The following is a 17664-nucleotide window of genomic DNA, read 5'->3' as shown; positions in this document are numbered from 1 at the left end:
TGAATTGATGATACACATATTGTGGGATCTTCCAAATGATATCTTGAAAGTTTTTCAGGACTGAATTTATGTGTTTTATGTTGGAGTGCCCATATTTTCAAAACAAAGGCGGTAAAGAAGAAAAAGAAAGGCGACACGGTGCATGAAAAGAATAGAAGTTATCTGTCGGTTAGTGCGGTGTCATAAAAAAGTGACAAAACAGAAAAAAACAACTCGTTGACCTGGAAAGCGGAACATGTTCATTTTTCAGTCAGTGTATAGTTTATGATCCTAATTAGTGGGAAAACCCATCATTTCAATCACTTGACGAGACATGTCGCCGGAAGATGCAAAACATTCGCGCACGCACAAACAGCAGGTATCTGTGTCAACAAGTGGATTTTGTAAATAAATAAAAGGGTTGTTAATCGGCTAGACAAATATATGATGCAACTGTGTGGTTGGTTTGGATTATTGTATATATAGGTTTATACTTCTGATATTTGCAATTTTGCATGTGGACGAGCAAAAATAGAAAGAGTAAGAAAAGGAAACAAATCCTTTTCATAATAATATTTTGTTTCTTTTTGTGCGCAAATGTTTTGCCTCAGTGTGGGTTTTCCACTGTTTTCGTTTTAATTTAAATCATATCATATTTTAGCAAAAATTCCTTTATGATTCAGTATTTGTTATTTATTATTTAATGTAACCTCAGTTAAGAAATAGTATTTAAATTCTAGTTAAAAAACTGCAAACAGTGAAATAAAGTATGTCCTTTACAAGGTCAATATATTAGTAAAAACTGGAGAAAATAAATCGGATAAAAAAATTGCGAGTAAAAAATAACTGAATATTTGATAGTTTTCATTCGATAGTTTATTCGATAGTTTTTATTCGATAGTTTATTCGATAGTTTTTATTCGATAGCTTATTCGATAGTTTATTCGATAGTTTTTATTCGATAGTTATATTCGATAGTTTTTATTCGAATGAATAAATGAATGAATGAATGAACTATTCGATAGTTTAAATCATTCAGTTACTAACTATCGATAGTTCAAATCATTCGATAGTTCCCATCACTAGTTGTGTGATCTTAAAAAAAAATAAACTTGCTATCCTGACATCGTAGTACAAAAAAAAGAGTGTGTGTACACATACATGTACACGCGACTGAAGTTATACTTCTCACTCATTATATTAAATGAATTTCATTTGATATTTTTATTATTTTTGTTTTATATTATTATTAAAACAATCAAACAGCGTATTTTTATAACGATCTCAACGAATGGTAAAAAAAAATTAAATTTTAATAACCATTGACGGCCTTTATATCAATACAAGTTTTGTTTTAGTCTATGTTCTTTTCTTTCTTTACCATATTTTGCATACTGACTGCCACACACCTCATGCTACTTGCCACATGCTCTTGCACCATGATTCATGCCACATGGTACTTGCGACATGCAACTTGCGACATTAAACTTGCCACGTGTTGTGTGTTTTTTTACCGTACTGCTGCGTACTGCATTTTTAAATACTAAAGTACTACTACTACCAACTCTAAAGGTTACGCGACAGCCCTGCTGCCCAATTGTCTCGGAGATGGCGATCGCGTCATAATCATTTTGACATTCTTGTCAAAAAACAAATTTTCATACCCACCGTCCCATAAGAAGTATAACTTCAAAAACTTTTACTTCAATAAGTACCTCGATTAAGGCCATTTGCTCATACGGTTCATAGATATGAATCATAGCTACACGGAGAAAAAAAGGGCACTTTAAAATTAGATGATGCCTACTTTAAATCTCACCCTTTTAAAATAGGTAGAACCCGCTTAAATATAAGAAGCACCCCATTTCATTTCAGTATGAATTTTCACCTTGAAAAATAAATAAAAATTTAAAATTAAAGGCAGTCCTCAGGTCTTATACCTAAACACCAGTTAGGTTTTAGAAGCAAACACTCGACGATTGAACAAGTGCAGAGAATATCTCAGAAACCTGACGTGATGGGGTAAAATTAACTTCGAATTTGGATTCAGCGACCCAAAAACTATATGATTAACATATTCGCACATCGAGATCAGAGAAGAAAAAAATTTTGTTCGTGACATTTTTTGAGGTTTTCTCGAAAACCTGATGTGATAGGGAAAAACGGACTTCGGGTTCGGGTTCAGCGACCCAGAAACAATATTAATATCAAAGTCGCAACCCCAGGTCAGAACTTTTTTTTTTGTGTGGCTGTGTTATTTATTGTTTTTTTTATGAAATTAAAGTAACTTTTTATTGTTTAAATTTTCAAAAGCTCAGTCTGTTTATTATTATAAACGGACTAAAATAATTTAATTAGCTTATAGGAAATGGTAAAATCAAAAAGCGTAGAGCGCTTTGTTCAGTTTTTATAAAATACACGGAAAAAAAATGGGCTCTACGCTCAGGCCCGTATTTCGTTCCGGGGGGGAGAGGAGAGGAGAGGAGAGGAGAGGAGAGGAGAGGAGAGGAGAGGAGAGGAGAGGAGAGGAGAGGAGAGGAGAGGAGAGGAGAGGAGAGGAGAGGAGAGGAGAGGAGAGGAGAGGAGAGGAGAGGAGAGGAGAGGAGAGGAGAGGAGAGGAGAGGAGAGGAGAGGAGAGGAGAGGAGAGGAGAGGAGAGGAGAGGAGAGGAGAGGAGAGGAGAGGAGAGGAGAGGAGAGGAGAGGAGAGGAGAGGAGAGGAGAGGAGAGGAGAGGAGAGGAGAGGAGAGGAGAGGAGAGGAGAGGAGAGGAGAGGAGAGGAGAGGAGAGGAGAGGAGAGGAGAGGAGAGGAGAGGAGAGGAGAGGAGAGGAGAGGAGAGGAGAGGAGAGGAGAGGAGAGGAGAGGAGAGGAGAGGAGAGGAGAGGAGAGGAGAGGAGAGGAGAGGAGAGGAGAGGAGAGGAGAGGAGAGGAGAGGAGAGGAGAGGAGAGGAGAGGAGAGGAGGAGAGGAGAGGAGAGAGAGGAGAGGAGAGGAGAGGAGAGGAGAGGAGAGGAGAGGAGAGGAGAGGAGAGGAGAGGAGAGGAGAGGAGAGGAGAGGAGAGGAGAGGAGAGGAGAGGAGAGGAGAGGAGAGGAGAGGAGAGGAGAGGAGAGGAGAGGAGAGGAGAGGAGAGGAGAGGAGAGGAGAGGAGAGGAGAGGAGAGGAGAGGAGAGGAGAGGAGAGGAGAGGAGAGGAGAGGAGAGGAGAGGAGAGGAGAGGAGAGGAGAGGAGAGGAGAGGAGAGGAGAGGAGAGGAGAGGAGAGGAGAGGAGAGGAGAGGAGAGGAACAAATTGGTTTTTGGAGGGTAAAATGTACGAGAGTTTCACATCCTCTTTAGGGTATCTCTGACCAGATCAATGAATGAAATTTTGTTCTTATCTTTAATATTTTTGCATGAGATAGATAAGGGTTAGGAATAAATAAATGAGATCTGGTTTTGAAAGATTTTTTGGAAATCAAGGAAAAAAGAATGCATGCACAGTTTTATTTGTTTGCGCATTGATTTGATTTGTATTTATTTTTTTTGTCTTGTTGAACTGGGGTATGAAATCATGAGTATCTAAGTAGCCTGGTACCTACCTACCTTCTAATAGATAATTAATGTGAAACAAGTAGGTACATATAGTTACATATCTACTACACTTTGTTTTTAATTTTGATCAAGTTAAGTTAGTAGGTAGGTACATACCTATGTTGATCAAATAGTAACTATGTTCAAACTTAAGGAAGGTAGAACATAGGTATACATACACAAATAAATTCATTTAAACCGTAGTCAGTCAGATATGTTTGTAATTATATTATGTATGTAGCAGATACTACGTATTTCATTGAGCCGTATGCATAAAAGGTAGCAAATGCTTTTACTAGTAAATTTTTATAGGGTTACGGTAAAATTTACCGCAACAACGTCCCTTTCTTCCCGTTTGCTTTACAGGTGTTTCCTTCGATTTACTGAGAGAGATGAGGGCAGCCATGGATCATCAGCCATCGGTTATCTCTTTCAGTAAATTTGTAGAAACAATAAACTTGATCTTAACACCTAAATTAGATTGGTGCGCTAATCGACGAAATGCACTCTGCTATTATACCAAGGGAGTGTGAAGCAGTAAAATCGGCCGACAGGTGGTCGAGCCTTAATTATGGAAATATGCCGACAGATGGTCGTGCCTTAACTTCAAAAATCGGCCAAGAGGGGGTCAAACCAAACACATAATTAATACCGCCCAAAGATGGCCTAACAAAAATTGTTTGATGTAGAAAACTGACCAAAAGATGGTCAACATAAAAGTCTATTGGTATACGAGCAAAAGCACGGGTTACGCTTGGTTCCCGATTGCTGAAGACACTCAAAGTTGAGTATGGCCCAGGGCCCAACATATCAATATATATTTTTGTAAAAGATGGATAGTTAAGGTTATTTTTCTATGCACTTTGCACTTTGATTATTTTCTTTCGTTTTATCTTGTAAAAAAAATGGGGATGAATGGCTGAATGCGTTCATGGAATTCCCGCCACTGGAAACGATTCAGCTGCCGGCGAATTCCAGGATGATAACGAAAAACCATGGGAGAACGAGAGTGCGATTAGGTAGGACCGTTTGATTCCGACATGGGCGCTCTGCAGCCAATGAGCTGAGAGTTGCTGAGTGACATGATCGGAATCGGCTGCTCCGGATTGGCCGAAAGCACTGGGGGTATGAGAGCGAAAAACTGTCGTCCAGGAAGAAAAATTTCTGGCGGTCACTTTGATACTGGCTAGCTCAGAGATAAGATTTAAAAATTGGAAATTGGAAAAAAGATAAGCAAAGAAAATTTTGAAAGTGTTTAAGAATTTAATTTTAGCAAAGTTAAGTTTTAAAATTTGGTTCCTCAAAAATAAAAATTTTGTGAAAGTGTTAAAAATTAGTATTTTTGAAGAAAGAAGATATTTTTTGATATTTCATTTGGTATTATTGCGTTTTATTGTTCGTAAATTTTGAAAAACCTTTTTGCTTACAAGCCGTTGGCTTTTGTACCGTTTCATAATTTCCAAAATTGCGGGACACGCGACCCAGTTAAATAATTGAATTGTTAACAGTTCGAAAAACTGAACTTAGCATTCCATTTTACTAAGCCAAAAATCTTTGTTCAATTGGTTGAAAAGATTTTGGGTCTTATCCCTGATTAATTGCAAGGTTTCCCAAACAAATAAAAAGCTTTCAATTCTCCACTACAGAAACTAAATTCATTCTTTTATTTTTTGTAATTTCCTTTCCAAAAAAAATTGCTGGCGCCCTTTTCATTTTTAAATTTCAGCTTGCGACGCTCCTGATTAAAGTAAGTTGGAATTCAAAAATTGTATTATTACCTTTTTGTTATTTTAATTCGCTCATTTAATTATCATCATATCATATTCGCTGAACCCACCCCTTGCTAATTTAGCCGTGGTTGCAGCATATAAATTTGCTGTGTGTATTACACTTTTTTTTTGTTGCTTGAATTGGGTGAACAAAGTCAGCTTATAGTCATCATATTCGTCGTCGTCGTCATCGTCATCATAATTGTCCCTTGCGGTTTTAATATTTTCTTTTATTTAAATAATAAATTAGAGTCGGAAAAAGTGTAACAATAGGTAGTATTTACTACTTTCCATATGCATAAAAGACAGAAGAAAAGTATTTACTAGTTTTTGATGAATTTTTGTAGTACATACTTGTACTGGTATGCATAAAAAAAACTAGTACGAACTTTTACTACAAATTTTTCAAGTTTCGAAATACCAACTTGAACATTTACTAGTAAAAACTTTCTCATGTTTAATGCCGACATCATCAGTCACAACTTTACTTTCAAAGCAAGCGGTTTGCAGAAGATTTATTTCGAGTATAAATTTGGCAGCTTTTTTCAATTTAAGATCTGAAAAAGTTTATAAAGAGCGAAGATCGCCCTCGAATAATAATTTTAAAATGCTCTAACGTTTTGAAAAAAATAACGTTGAGCGAATATTTTATGGGTAAGATATTTTATTTGCAATTAATTGCAGAAAATTGAAAAGCAAGCGGCGGCGGCGCACACTGGGGATTTTGAGGAAAAAAGTCAAAAATTTAAATTTCCTTGGAGAATATTTCAATAGTGTTTCTAAATTCTAGAATAAAATCTGAATCGAAATCAGAAAGAATTACTAAAATCGGACTTGTAGTTTACTTTTTAGAGCTTTGTAAAGGGACAAGTTGTTGAAAGTATAAAAAACGATGTGAAAATACCCACAAATTAAAGCTGTGTAATTTTTTTTAGCTTGAGCCGACTCATACACTTTTATTTTTCCGTAAAGAAGCCATCGTTTGTCTATTGTAAATCGAAGAAATTATTAATTTTAAAGATGTTAATTATTTTATATAACTATTTAAAGAAAAGAGAAAAAAATGGCTTGATTTTTTCATATTTTTGTATATATTATCTTAGCTACACTCGCCTACAGTTAGAGACTATTAAAAACTTTTTCCTTATAAAATTCCCTTTCGATGAAGGCCAAATTTGGATGCCACCAGGTGCCACTGCGTTTTTTATTGGCAATTGAAAACTTCATTTGGTCGCAAAAATCATTTTCTTAAAAATTACTTAAAATAACAAAAAAATATTAAAAATCAATGGTAACATTTACAGTTATAAATGATACTTTTTTTAAAAGCCAAAATATTAGGCTTAATTTAAACTTTTAAATTAAGTTCTTTAAGTGAATTGTTTTAGAAATAATCGATTTCAAAGTCAAAATTTTGAAAAAAAAAAAATAAAAAAAAAATATCCAATACTATTTTTGACAAGGCTGGGGATTTGAATTCAATTTGAATGATGAAGAACACTGCCTTAATTAATTCCTTACCAATCACTGAAAACCATATGTTTCTATGCCTTCTAGTTTTCGAGAAAATTGAAAAGTAAAAAATCTTCTTTTTGTCAGATTTTTGTTTTTTTTGGCTGCAAGCTTGAAATTCTTATCCGAAAAGACAAATAGAGAAAATAAAATTAATTCGTAACACATTTTTTTACAAATCTAGTACAATAAAATTACATTTGATTTTTTGAACTTGGCTCAGAAAAATTAATTTTCGTTATATGTAACTGAAATGTATGTACATAATATATTGAAAACTATTCAAATTAAAAACGAGTGAAAAGGGATTATGCGTCTTCATTATACATTTTATTAATAATGGGGTTTTTTATTTTGCGTGGACGTGGACCTCGACAACAGTACCTACTATGAGTTATTCTTTTCCATTTAATGTATTTAAAATCGGGGAAATGGTTCCAATAATACAAAAAAATTTAAAAAAAATGCTATAAGTACAAGTAAATTGAGAATCGGAATTCTTTATTACTCTCACAAATTTTTTTAAAAGGGCGTGGCAGTGGGCGGAAATGAATAATAATAATTTCTTACGACGAAAACTGTCATCCCTGAAAATTTCATCCAAATCTATTCAGTGGTTCAATTTTTATTTAATTATTTCCGCACTCCCATACAAATTTCCCCAGTGTGCGGCGCTGACTCTTCTTTGTCCTCTTCTGCGCTTTTTCGTTCCTTGTTATGGTTATCTGATTCCACGGATTGACCACCTACAAAAAAAGATTTGTAAAAGTAATTTTTTTTATAAAACTTAATATAACAGGTATTCTTGAAATTGATGGGTGTTCGTTAACATTGATAAGCTTTAAGAAAATATGTTCCCATTCTTTAAGCTTGATTGGTTTATTTCTCGTTGATTTAAGGTCCGATTTTTTTTTTCACGTCAGTCTTAATGTTATTTATCCTCTTTTTTAGTTGGTCTTCCGTTATTAAAATACCCGTTCTGGCTTGAAACTCATGAATAAACAATTTTAAAAGCTCCACGTTTGATTTTTTATTTATGAGGCTGTTGAGATTTTTTGTAAATAAGTACGGCATACTTTTCTAGTCTTTTAACAAACTCTAAGGTTGTTGAACCTTCTGCTTTTGCCATTTTTTGAACTTTGAACACTCACTTTTAAACTCTTAAAAATTGTAAAACAAAAATTGTAGGTAACACAAAAAATGTAACGGTAATTTACAAAACAAAGAGAATCAACACCATTTATTCTTTAACAAATTTGGTGACTTTTCTTATATATAAATAAATTCTTTTATTGTGGGCTTAAAGTCAATTTTATTCAATTTTTATATATTATATTTTTTGGCGCAACGTTTCAGGGATGGTTATCCCCTTCATCAGGCCTTTAAATAAAAATATTTTAAATAATTAATAAAATATTTATAAATTACAAAGTTGGAAAACTTACAAAATATAAACAATATTTGATGAAAACAAAATTATTTATGATTTTTACAAAATAAGCAAAATATTTAAAATGAAAACAAACTCAAAATTTAGTAGTAAAAATACATAAGTAAGGTAATTTAACTTTTAGCTAAATGACTATATTTAATACTAAGACCATCGCAGTCCGATCTTCTGTTGACAACATTTTCGTTCTTTTGAATGTGCAGCATTTCTAATAGCATACGTTTAGAATAATGATTTTCTTGTTGTAAGATTTTTACATTATCAAAATCTGGCCTGTGGTCTTCCTCTAAACAATGCATAGCTAGCGCCGTTTTTTGTGAGTTACCGGTTCTCACATCTGATTTGTGTCCGGATATCCTGTTTTTAAGTTTTTGTTTCGATGTTCCAATATAAACTTTTGAACAAGTATTATTTCCACCTAAACAAGTAATCTGGTATACCACGTCCGATTTGTCTTCTTTTTTTGTTTCGTCTTTTAGTTTGGTAAACACATTTGTTTTTAGTGTATTGGAAGATTTGAAAGCTATTTTTATCCTTTCCTTATCTCTTATTGGAGCATTTGTTAGTCTTTCCGAAAGTTGTGGAACATATATAGAACTTCTATATATTCTTTGTTGACCACAATAAAAGAATTTATCAACACCATTTATTTATAACATTTATGTAGGTATCTAGTATATAATACTACTACTTTCAGATGAATTAGTAGTATTCACTGGAATGAATCCAGTATTTACTACTAGTTTATAGATACTAGCAAGTAGAAACTTAGGTTTATGCATACCGAATGTAGTAAGTATGTACTATTACTATTTCAGCTTCTACTAGTTCTTCTTCTTCTTCTTCTTCTCCATTATCGACGATAGTCATGATCTCGAATGGGGTCACAACTCTCCCACTCTACTGCTTCACACTACGGCTCCGCATGTGGGGTTCGCCGGGTTGACCTCAGGAAACGTCGGCAGGCTTCTCGATTTTGAATTGTTCCATGTCTAAGGCCAACTGAATGCAGTTGTCGTTGCATTTGTCTTCTCCATGAGTTCTTAGGCCTGCCTCTTCTTCGCGATTGCGTTGGAAAGTCGTAAACGATCGCCTTTTGAACTGGATTCTCAGGGTTTCGTATTTGTACACGACAGTACCAGCTTAAACGGTCATGCTGGTATTTTATCCTAGATGGTGTTTTTGACGTGAAGGCTTCCTCGGATTTTCTTGCTTCTAATTCGATCAAGCTTTGTTACTCCTGCTGTCATACGAAGCATCTTCATCTCAGCTGCTGTCAGTTTACTCTCATACGTTCTGTACATTGTCCAACATTGTGAACCGTATGTAAGTGCTGGGCGAACAACTGCAGTATAGAGCTTTCCTTTCAGTTTAGGGGGCATTTTTCGGTAACAGAAGATGGCAGAGTTTTCGCGCCACTTCATCCACCCTTCACTTATTTGGTGGTTGATGTCGTCATCACAAGAAGCTTGGTTGTTGATCATAGATCCAAGATATTTGAACTTTTCGCACTTGGGAAGTATTGTTCCATTCAGGTAAATGTCCGGAATAGGGCCGTCTGGGTAAGAAAATGGACAGCAGAGATATTCTGTCTTTTTCGCGCCTATCCGAACCCACTTCCTTCCAGAACATCCACCCACACATCAAGTGCTCGTTGCAAGGATGTTGGATCTTCACTTATGATGGCTCCATCATCAGCAAAGAATAACTTTCGGATCCGTCACTTTTCCTTCAAGCAGAAAGTCAAGGACTGTAATAAAGAGCAAAGGACTCAGGACGCTTCCCTGGTGCACACCGACTTTGATTGGGAACTCTTCGGTGACTCCTGCGGGGCATTTTACCTTCGTTTTTACTTCCTCGTACATGTCCTTGATCATCCGCACGTAGACTTCCGGAACCCCTCGCTGTCTCAGGGACACCCATATCAGATCTCGTGGTTGTCTATCGAATGCCTTTTCGAAATCAACCAGCACAATATGCAAATCCCTTGAGGAATCACGGTGTTTTTCCATTCGGATTCTTAAACTCTGTATGGCATCTGTGGTTGATTTACCCGAGACAAACCCGCACTGGTCATCAGACAGCCGTATTATTTTTCGCAGTCGGCCGTCCAAAATCCGCTCAACGATCTTTATGGTGTGACATCAGCTTAATCGATCGGTAGTTATCACACTTTCGTGTGTCCCCCTTTCCTTTGTAGATTGGGAGAAGGAAACTTTCTCTCCACTGATTTGGCATTTGGTCACCGCTAATGAGTTTGGAGATGAGAATCGTGAGCCATTTACACCCAATGTCTCCCATCTTTTTCCAGAACTCAGAGGGTATTTCGTCTGGACCAATCGCCTTTCCTTTCTTGGAGTTTTTCACCGCCACGCTAACTTCTTCGACTGTAAGGTCGGGTACTTCTTCTAAATTAGGTTCGGCTGTTGGAAAGTATATCCTGGGAAATTGCTCATTTAGGAGTTCGTCACAATACTGTCGCCACCTGTGAAGAATTTTGGCGTCATTCACAAATAGTAGGCCTTGAGCATCGTTAATGAACTTTGGTGAGCGAATTTCCTCAGCATTCCTTCTCCTTTGAGCGGCAATTTTGAAGATGGCTGCGCCCTTGTTCAGCTCAGCATGTCGCAGTTCCTGGAGAGCCTGGTTTGCATCAGCAGCTGGATCAGATATTTCCCCAAGCTCGCGATACATGCTTTCCGTACTCTCTGCCTTATGCTGGGCGCATTTCTTCTTTGCTTCCTTCTTGTAGCGCTTGTAGTCCACTTCGAGTCGTGCTTTTTCATCTCTATTATGAGAGGGGCATTTGGACCAAGCTTGGAAAGCGGTCTTTTTCCTTGTTATCACTGCTTTAACTTCATCGCTCCTTTCCCGTTCTTTTTCCCGTTGGTAGTTTCCTTTAGATGTTCCTAGCAGTGATCTCGCCTTCACCAAGGAAGTTCTTAGCAGAGAGTCCCACATATTTTGTACTCTGCACTCTTCGTTTTTTAATCTGCTGATGGTCTCGCACAGATAGTTTCTCATAACAGAGATGAATGCATCGCCTTTTTCTTTGTCCAGGTTGTACCACTTGATTCCCCCGATAGCCTCTCTTTGTTTGTTTGCCGCCTTCGTCTCCATAAAAAATTCTGTCAGTAGGAGACGGTGTTGCTGGGCGATCGCTTCTCCTTATATCACTTTGCAGTCTTTCACTAGCGGCTTCATAAAACTAGATACAAGATGGTAGTCGATCTGTGTTTCATTTCCACCGCTGCTATAAGTGATAAGGTGTCGGCTTTGTTTAATGAACATGGTATTCAACACTATAAGACCATGTGACCTGCACATGCTTAGAATTTCTTCACCAGGAGGGTTTCTAGCTCCAAATCCAAGGCCACCATGGCAGTCCTCATAGTCTTCGTTGCCGTTCCCTACATGTCCATTTAAATCTCCACCCACAAACAAAAGCTCTTCCTTTGGGATGTCTTTAATGAGGTTGTGGAAGTCTAGCCAGAATGCATCTTCCACCTGCTCACATCCAATTTGGGGAGCATATGCACTGACTGTATTCCTCACCTTTCCTTCCATCACCAGTTTAAGAGACATCAATCGGTCACTGGACTTCGAAATAGCCAAAACGTTTCCAAGAAGCTTTTCCGCAAGGATGACACCGATTCCGTTTCTACCTTGCTCTGTTCTGTATTGTTTTGTCTTGACGTCTAAGAAACGAGCTCTGTTTCCAGTGTTTCGCCACTTGGTTTCTTGGACGCACAAGATATCCACTCGCCTCCTCTTCATCATCTCTTCTAATTCACAGCTTCGGCCGTTCATACTACCCACGTTCCAACTCGCGACTCTCAATTTTCTTCTAACCTCGTGCATTACTTTGCTAGCCCCCGGAATCCGTATAGCTCTGACCCGATTATTTCTAATCGGTCCAGGATCAGTACCGTGTGTTGCAGCGGTACTGCCTGGCGGGGTAGTGCTGTTCGTGTTAGCAAGTACTTTTATAATGCTCGAAATTTTTCGGAAAATTTCGCGAAACGTTTTTCGCAAATTGTCGACACTGGCATGCTCCTGTTTTTGTAATGTGATCGTCTTTTACTACGCCGGTGATCTCCAGTCGCCTAACCCAAGGAATTGCATGCACGCGTAATGGAAAGCTCTTAGATATTGGTGTGTGTCGCTGGGCTCACCTTGATGTTATTTTGCCTAGATGTGATTTGCTCCTTATATACCTGTGCTCTGAATATGTCGGAGTAGCTCATATAAGGGGTTCACCAAGTAGTTCGGCCTAACTAGAACTGGTGACGCTACCGTTGATTCTGTAAATGAATTCTTCCGCTACCGTCAATTGTTGGGAGTGCCTTGGTGGGAACACTCCTTCGTTGTTGGGGTAATTAGTAGCAACAGCCTACTCCGCTTCGACCTGTCGACCATGGGAGGCCCTTCTGTGAAAACAAGTTTCGCGATCGCATAGCTCTTAGCTTCATAGTAGTAGTCACCGTAAGCCCATCCGCCACGACAAGGCTTACCCCCATGGATGGGGGTAGTACTACTAGTAGTACTAGTATTTACTACAAACCTTTTACTACTAGTAATTACTTTCTTTTTATGCATAAATGCCTCATTGTTGTACATTACAATAAGCAGGTTTATGAAACTAAACTAGTTTTTATCAACTTTTGATTTTGATCAACTACGATTTTTATTCACAGAACAGAACATTAATATTTGTTTTACAAAAGAAATTATAAATTGTAGGTACAAAATAACAACCCAGTGATTTTTCGGGTTCCGTAGCCAGAATCATGTAGAGAAAAAGAGTATTTGAAAATAAGTAGGCAGAAGGTACCTAGTTACGAATTTTCAAAAACATAAAAATGTTTTAATTGAAATACCTACCTACCTGCATTAAAAATACCTAATATAAACATGCTAACAAATTTAAGGAGTATATACATACCTATATTTATTTAGTTTAGCGTTTCAGTATTTTGATTGGAAAAAAATCGATATCAAGAAGGGGAAACCGACGAAGTTACGAATACCAGTGTTACGGGCGATAGAGCTACGAGCGGCAAAGTTACGCGAAACCGAAGTTACGAAAAACTAGAAATACGGATTCTAAAGTTATGTTAAGCTATGACATGTGATTTTTGGGTTGGCAGCAATATCGAGGAACGATATGGAATTATGGAAATACAAACAAGAGATTAACATTTTTCTCATTGGTCAGAACTAAATGAGTAAAGCGAAAATGGGTGTTATTTAATCTTGTAATATTTTGATTGGATAGGTATATATACATATATGGTTTTGTTTTTGTGAGAAGATCGCAAAAACGTTGAAATAGAAAAAAAAACATAAGTATACCTACATATGTAAGTTTGGGGGACATAATTGAAATTAACTTCTATTTGTCCAACTAATATTGCACCTACGTATTTTTTATTTTGGTGGGGTGAACTGATGTGCAATGGTCTTTTATATCATTGAAGTTGCGATCATTCACTGAGCTTTGGTCTAACTGCCTGAATACAATGGTGTAGCTGTGGCTGTAGCTTGTAGTACTGTCAAAATTTTACTAAGGGAAAGAACAACCAAAGTTGGCGGCAGCAGAGCAAAAAGTTGAGAATTCTTCAACTTGCGCTACAAGCTACAGCCACAGCTACACCATTTTATTCAGCCAGTAAATTACACTCCCCCCTCTTTTCTCCTCAGAAGAAATTATTGAATGGGGCACAATTTGCTGACGTTTGTTTATTTTCATTTCTGTTTTGTTTGTAATATTGAATAGAATAATATGTCACAAAATGTGACGCCACAACCTCCTTAAACGGAGGTCAGGTAGAGCTGTGTCTATCGTGATTGATTCGGTCTTTTTGATCCGTTCACCGAAAATTCTGATTGATTGCAATCACTATAGACCAAATCAATCAATCCTAATATCAATCTCGTTCATAAAATAAGAAAATACGAAGTTGAAAAGTACGTTTCGTTCATCCAAATCGTTTACAATCAAAAGCAAGAAGTGGAAAAGAACGTTTCGTTCATTCAAACCGTTCACAATCAAAAATCATCTAAACTCGGATCTCGTTCATTCCATTCATTCTCAATCATCATTTCGATTCAATGCATACAACTGATGCAAGTTTATATGAGCAGGTTCAGAGTTTGAATTGAATCGGATTCGATTGGGAATTTCTATCGAACATCTGACCTTGTCTTCTTTTTATTTTTGATGTATCTATTTCGACGTTTTGAACTTGGCGAAGACATAGGGCCTTACTAATAATCAAATTTACCATTAAAATTTTCCAAAAATATATTTTCAAAAAAAAAAAGCAGAGAAAATTTAGATTTTAAAAAAGCTCTCATAGAAAATATAAACGCAAAATTGTTTTATATGGTTGCATTGAAATGTTAATATTTCACGATATACCCGATGAACTTTTCAGACAAAATTCTCTAAAGAATTGGTATACAATTATTGGACGAACATAAACATAATATTACCAAAGTTTTGTCAAAAATTAAACAAAAATACAATAAAGTTTTCACGTTTGATTTAAAAAAAATCAATATGGCTACCTTCAAACGCTTATAATACAAGAAAGCCGCAATTAATGTTAGTGTTTATGGCCTAAAATGTTGCTTAGATTATACAAATGTTTGTTATTTCTCTCAAAAAATTTCCACCCATTGACCCATTATGGACCCAATAGCCCCTAAGCCCACCAAAAAAAAGTTTAAGGAAGTATAGCAATATTAAAAGTACAAAAGTAAATATAATTTTTCTCTTGCTATATTGGTTTATAAAAAAGAGTTCATAAAAAGGTTTTTTTTCTTTACCAAATTCTAAGTTTTCTGCTTTATTGCAGTAAAGTTTCTACTCGGAAAAACGATCTAAAACTACTTTTGAAAATTTTCTCTTTCAAGCCAATGCGTTTCTGTAGTCGGGTTTTCAAAAGTCTTCTTTTTTTTCTGCGACAGTGAAAACAATCGCCATGTGTAAATCTTTAGTATAAATACTTTTATGAAAATGCAAACACTCCCTTTTCCAGACTTGTTTTATTTTGTCGTACTATGAAACGCATTCACTATTTCTGTTTCGATTCCATAAGTTTTCCCGATTTCTTGTTTCTTCTCTCATTTGTTAGAACGAAATGAGTGAAAAAAAAATGGTTTTGATTAAATGAACGAAAGAACGATTGATAGAAAAGACCTAATCTTTGGTGAAATCAATCTTTGAACGATTCGATCTTTTGAAATGAACGATTTGCCCCTCTAAGGTCAGGGAACCACTAAAAAAAAAAAAAAAACCAAAGATGAAAATGTTCTATTTCAATCGTTTCTGTTTGGTAGGGGAAACTCCATTTTTTTTAACTCGTATAGTCTTTCCTTGTTTAACAAATTCATAATTATGTAAATAATTTGACAATAACTGACAAATAAAAGCAGATACATAACATTATACAAATTCAGTGCACACCTATTGAGAAAGAACAATGGTGGTGGCCGATCACTGTTTCCCCAACTCTACAAAAAATGGATCGCGCATGTAAGAGAAGGAAGGAGCAGTCAAAAAAATAAAAATAAAAAATCATTCACATCCGACCGCAGCGTTGCCGAATTGGCACGGTCGTGTACTTTTGGTGTTTTTTTTAATTACATGGTACTGTGGTTCTCAAATGTTTTGAAATGCCACTCTATAAAAATGTATATTAAAGATACAATATTTACAACATTTAGTTAATTTGACCTTATGTCGCACCTCCTATGTATGGACTTATATTTTTAATTAACTAATTCCTTGATGCTTTTATTTACTTGTTATGTTTCGTTGAAACTTTGAGGGCTTGGCCACACCAAAAAGGTATGCGGTACCTACGGGTTAGTGTAACAAATTCCGCATCTCAACGTTGATGTACACTGTACAGGTTTGGAATTTTTTTGCAAACATACCATTATCGAATACTGTCTTGTGTGGCCATTCATTAAGTTCTTTTTATAATTAAATAAATTTACTAGTTTTGCGCTCAATAATTCTCATTAGTTATGTCTTTAGTCTTCAGACTTATTTTTACTTTTATGTTTGAGGCACGAAATGGCCCAAGTTGTTACCTGTTGTTAACATTGGCACTTTAGAAAAAAAAAATTCCCGGTAACACCTCCGACGTCTCACCTACATAAAGGGGCCAAGGCATAGAAACTGTCGCATCCGTTGATTTGTCGACGGATTTTATTGACCTTGATAAACAACATTTTTGTAAGAACCAATTCGTATATTAGTTGGACTTGATGGTTGCCGTTTGCTTATAGGTCTGTTTTCATGAGAACTAATGTATTTTATTGAATTGTCCGTTGAATGGACTCTTAAATGCGTATACAAAGAATTCATAAGTTGAAAATATATAGGGTTATTTTATTTTCATAACAATGAGTTCAATCAATGAGGAATCAAATGCAGTGGATCCGACAAAAGTTGTAACGTCTGCTAAGTTTGGATGCAGAATTGAAGAGGGGTTTATCCTGAGTATAAATCCTAGAGAAAAAAATAGTACTCAGGAAAGAAAGATAATTATATTACCAATCTAAAAAGCCCCTGCAAATTTTCTGTTCGATCAGGCGTTCTCGAGATATTGAGACTAATGAGTTTTTCAAAATGGCGGACGCCCCACAAGACCAAATAATACGCAAACTGAAATTTATACTCAGGATAAACCCCTCTTTAATACTGCATCCAAACTAAGTCACAACTGTCGGATTTTTCCCCATTGACTGAACTAAATGCAAGTTTTAGAAAAGAACAAGTCAACAAGTCCAAAATTTGTTAGGTTATCTCTTTCATAACAATAATAGTGTTAGACAGTGGCATCTTAAATGAAAAAAAATGCATTCTTATTTCCCCACCTAAATAAGTAAAATAAAAAGCGCATTTTTATTTCCATTATATAACTCTGTTTCTGTTGTTAGATTGGGACAAACCTAAGCCAACGATAGATGATATCTTTCTCACACACACTCCCCACCTCCACATCAACTAGTCGAAAATAATGTGTCATTAAAATACGGTTGTAGTGTTATGTAAAGTATAACACAAGGTGGAGAGGGAGAAGTAGTCGAGTAGTAGGCCAGTCATTATGTCGGAAAAAACGGCTTAGAAATGCAAAATGACCGAGAAAGCTAAATTTTGGATATGTTGTAGAGGATGCTTAAAAAGCATTTTGAAAAAAAGGATAAAATTGGTTTTTTGACAATAACTCGGCTATCTGACGAGATGCGAAAATTTTACAAAAAGCTTTTTTGTAGCTTTTAACGAGTTCTACAATTTATGCCTGCACATTTTTTGTGTATCATGAACCGTTTTCGAGATATCGATTAAAAAAGTCAAAAATTTAGGA

The 17664-nt window shown here is 36.1% G+C and overlaps 1 protein-coding gene across 12 annotated transcripts in view; it reads right to left on the bottom strand.

The window, feature by feature from the left end:
• Window positions 1-17664, bottom strand: part of LOC129906890 (protein Fe65 homolog) — a 359219-nt gene that overhangs the window by 121337 nt on the left and 220218 nt on the right. The gene's annotated exons all lie outside the window — the stretch shown is intronic.

Source organism: Episyrphus balteatus, chromosome 1, assembly GCF_945859705.1.
Source record: "Episyrphus balteatus chromosome 1, idEpiBalt1.1, whole genome shotgun sequence".
In the NCBI taxonomy this organism is placed as follows: Eukaryota; Metazoa; Arthropoda; class Insecta; order Diptera; family Syrphidae; genus Episyrphus; species Episyrphus balteatus.
The sequence above is the reverse complement of the archived record's forward strand: the minus strand, read 5'-3'. Positions and strand labels throughout refer to the sequence as shown.